General features: G+C 32.6%; 1 protein-coding gene across 2 annotated transcripts in view; it reads right to left on the minus strand.

The window, feature by feature from the left end:
- The window catches only part of Shab (Shaker cognate b), a 66,188-nt gene extending 63,376 nt beyond the window's left edge, over positions 1-2,812 (minus strand). For both annotated transcript variants that reach the window (XM_018453090.1, XM_018453089.1), the window contains exons 1-2: positions 2,763-2,812; positions 2,033-2,146 (exon numbers count right to left, since the gene is read on the minus strand). The gene's annotated coding sequence lies outside the window, so the exon portion shown is untranslated. The remainder of the gene's footprint in view (positions 1-2,032; positions 2,147-2,762) is intronic.
- Between the last annotated feature and the right edge of the window lie 555 nt (positions 2,813-3,367).

The raw sequence follows: 3,367 nt of genomic DNA on the forward strand, positions 1-3,367 counted from the left end.
GGAAAATTTACTTAACAAAACTTAAAAAAAAACTTAAAACTTATTTTAGAGAAAACTTAAAAAATTTGATAAGTAAATTTGGACACTTTAAATTTTTCTTTAAAGTAACTTTAAAATTTACTTAAAGAAAGAACTGGAAGTAACTAAAGCTAAAGGAACATAAAAATTATAAAACATAAGTTAACAATTATAAAATTTTTTTTAAGATAATAATTGTGAAAATACTTATGTTTAAATTTTAAAGCAAGCTTTTTTTACTTATAAGAAGGCTTGCCACATCAAAAAATTATTTCATAACAACACGAATGAAAAATCTCTTGTCCCTTTTATTCTATCCTATATGAATCTTAAGCCCATAGCACATACAAAAACGTAAGGCCGTAATACGTAAGCAGTAAAGAAATCGTAAGATTGGATTCGCTACTGGCCTTACGGTCTCTGTCGTGATTGGCCAATTCGCTTACTGATTATGTCTTACGGCCTTACGTTTTTGTATGTGCCATGGGCTTTACTTATGAGAAAATGTAGCATTGCCGCGTCCCTCTAGTGGCAGTGTCGCGCACTGTGTTTGCGGATAAACTTTATATCAACTTAACCTTACTTTAAAATTTAAAAGCACTTTTAAAGTATTTTTTTCATCCTTTAAAGTACCTAAAGACAATTTTAAAGTCAGTTTTTAAAATCTTTGATTTGTCTAAGATTTTTTTTAATAAGTTTTCAAATACTTTAAAATTGCTTCGATCACTTTATATCACTTAAAAATTTTTTAAGTTAACTTTTACATTTGAAAGGTTACTTTTAAAAACTTTAACTTTTCTTTAAGTAAATTTTCTCAAGGGCGTTCTGCGTCTTATATAGATCGGGCTTAAGAGCTGAGTATACGCGGCCGCACCAAGAGATGGACGCTCTACTCGAAAGAAGAAAACGTCCACAAATTTTATAAGAAGGCATATGCAAATCGAATTAAAGAGTCTTCTGGAGACTTTAAAGTTCCTTCGAAGTATGCCTTCTGAGCCTCTGAAACATATGTTTTTATTCCTTTTGAAATGCGATGCTAAATTAATAGCATTTTAACAAGAAAACTATTAAAATCGGAGATTAACCGTTTATATAAATATCTCTTAAAACAATGTTATATAATCTGTATGCAAAAAGAAATTGATATTAAGAACAGCAAGATTTGTACTGCAGATACAAGACGAAAAAATATTATTTAGTATTGTATTCTCTTAATTTCAGAGGATTCCTCTTGAGGCCGTATGTAAAAATAAAATCTTCTAAAATTTAGCGAATTTCGCTAATACTAATATTTTTTTGGATGTAAAATTCGTAAAACAATTTCCCACGTTATAAGAACGAGTCACCTGGTTATCGTTATCCAACACTACACTAATGATCAACGACGATCTCCTTGCGCTCGATAGCTCTCATTGTAAGAAAAATCGTAAATCTAGCGATAATTATTTACTTTTACAAAATAATCCAAATTTTTCAGTAGCGCACTCATAATCAGCCTGATAACTTTAAAGAAATATAGCGATAAGCATTTTCATATAATACTAAAACCGAATAATTCAACCCGCATTGATATGATTATATTTTTATTTTTTGAGTTCTAAACATTTTTTTTAATTTTAATATCTTATTTCTTATGTTTTTTTATTCTATGTATGCATTACTAAATAATTATAAGAAAATAATTTTGGTACAAACTTTTTAAACAATTGATTCTCGTAGTATTAAAACTGAATCTTTAAGACCGATTTTGGAGTACTACGCATATTTTCAGAAAATATATGAATAATACAATGTGGTGAAAGATGACTAGCTGATAGTCGGGGCAATATACGAGAATAGTCTCGCATTATCTGGATATCGATTTTAGGGAATATTTTCGACAATCATGTCAATGTCATGATCGACTGTAAATGATATACGTACTACTACATAAAAATAGACGAAAGATGTATGCAAAGCAAGTAGCATTGAAAGCATTGATCTCCGTACGTATGTATATCTACTCTTAACTCACCTTTCTCTTCCTTCAACTTCAAATATGACCGCCGTTTGGTCGAAGAAACGCGTCGTCGTGCATTGCATTAGAGTATCGCATCTCGTCACGCTGCCTTGGCAAGGTCACCATTGTCTGCGATAATAACGATGATGAATAGTGACAGACGATAGTAATGACAATGAAGATGTCTATAACGATGACGATAATGATAATAATGACGATGATGTGAATAATGACAGAAATGACAATAATGTTATGATGACGGAAACAATAGCAATAACGGCGCGACGATACCGATGGAGATGACGACAACGATTTCAACAATAATGACGACAACAATGATGATGATGAGAAGAATGACGATAATGGCGGCAACGATGGTGATAGCGATGATAATGACGAAACAATTACGATGATAATAATAATGACAACAATGTCAATAATGACAGCGGTGACAATGATGACGATAATGATAACAACGACAATGACAATGTTGATGACGATGATAGTCAGATAGCACATTAGTACTATCACTTTTTCCACCGGGCGCTGCGATCGACATCTTGTGTGCTTATCGATTAAGCTATGGCACAATTGCGCGCGTTAGGGTACAAATGTAAGGGTGCATGACATTTTTACTTCTCGGATATATCGGATATATAGTATTAGGATTCGGATACTTGGACAACGAAGAACGTTCGACAAAAGAACAAAGAAAATATATGAAAAAATATGGCAAAGAACCAACCTTTGGTTATCTGGACAGAAATGATCACTTCGTCGTTACTAAAGTATCGCACAGCTATCGCAGTCAAGTGACACAAGAGAAAAAGCTGTGAAACAATCGAAAAACTTGTAAATTGTTCAACCACCGTACTTGTATTGCCGTCGATTGCTTTTGAGTGAAGGTGATGGTACAGTCTCTACCACTGTACTGTTCGTTGATGCCGATAGAGGCACTACTACTTGGACGCAAGCCAGCGCATCGGTGCGCCTGCCTCAGCGATTATCCCGAGCTACTCTGCGCTCCGGGTCGCGCCGCGCGTCGTCTCCCGAGCTCTACTTCAGTGATGAACTAACACTTTTCAATTGAGAGTAAATATCGCGTGTAGGAAAATTGATGCATTATAACTTATACGCGATAAGACTAATTTTCAATATCAATGTCTAATTGCCGTCTGTAACCATTTAATTAATTGCAATATATTAAAGCATTAATTTATAAATTTTAAAATAATCTGATAAAAAATATTTATTCATAATTAAATATAAATATATGTATAATTATATAAAATATGTCTCTATGTTTACTTTCTCTTGTATTATCTGTTCATATACATATATATATATATA

This window comes from Mycetomoellerius zeteki, unplaced genomic scaffold, assembly GCF_001594055.1.
Source record: "Mycetomoellerius zeteki isolate Tzet28-1 unplaced genomic scaffold, Tzet1.0 scaffold364, whole genome shotgun sequence".
Lineage (NCBI taxonomy): Eukaryota > Metazoa > Arthropoda > Insecta > Hymenoptera > Formicidae > Mycetomoellerius > Mycetomoellerius zeteki.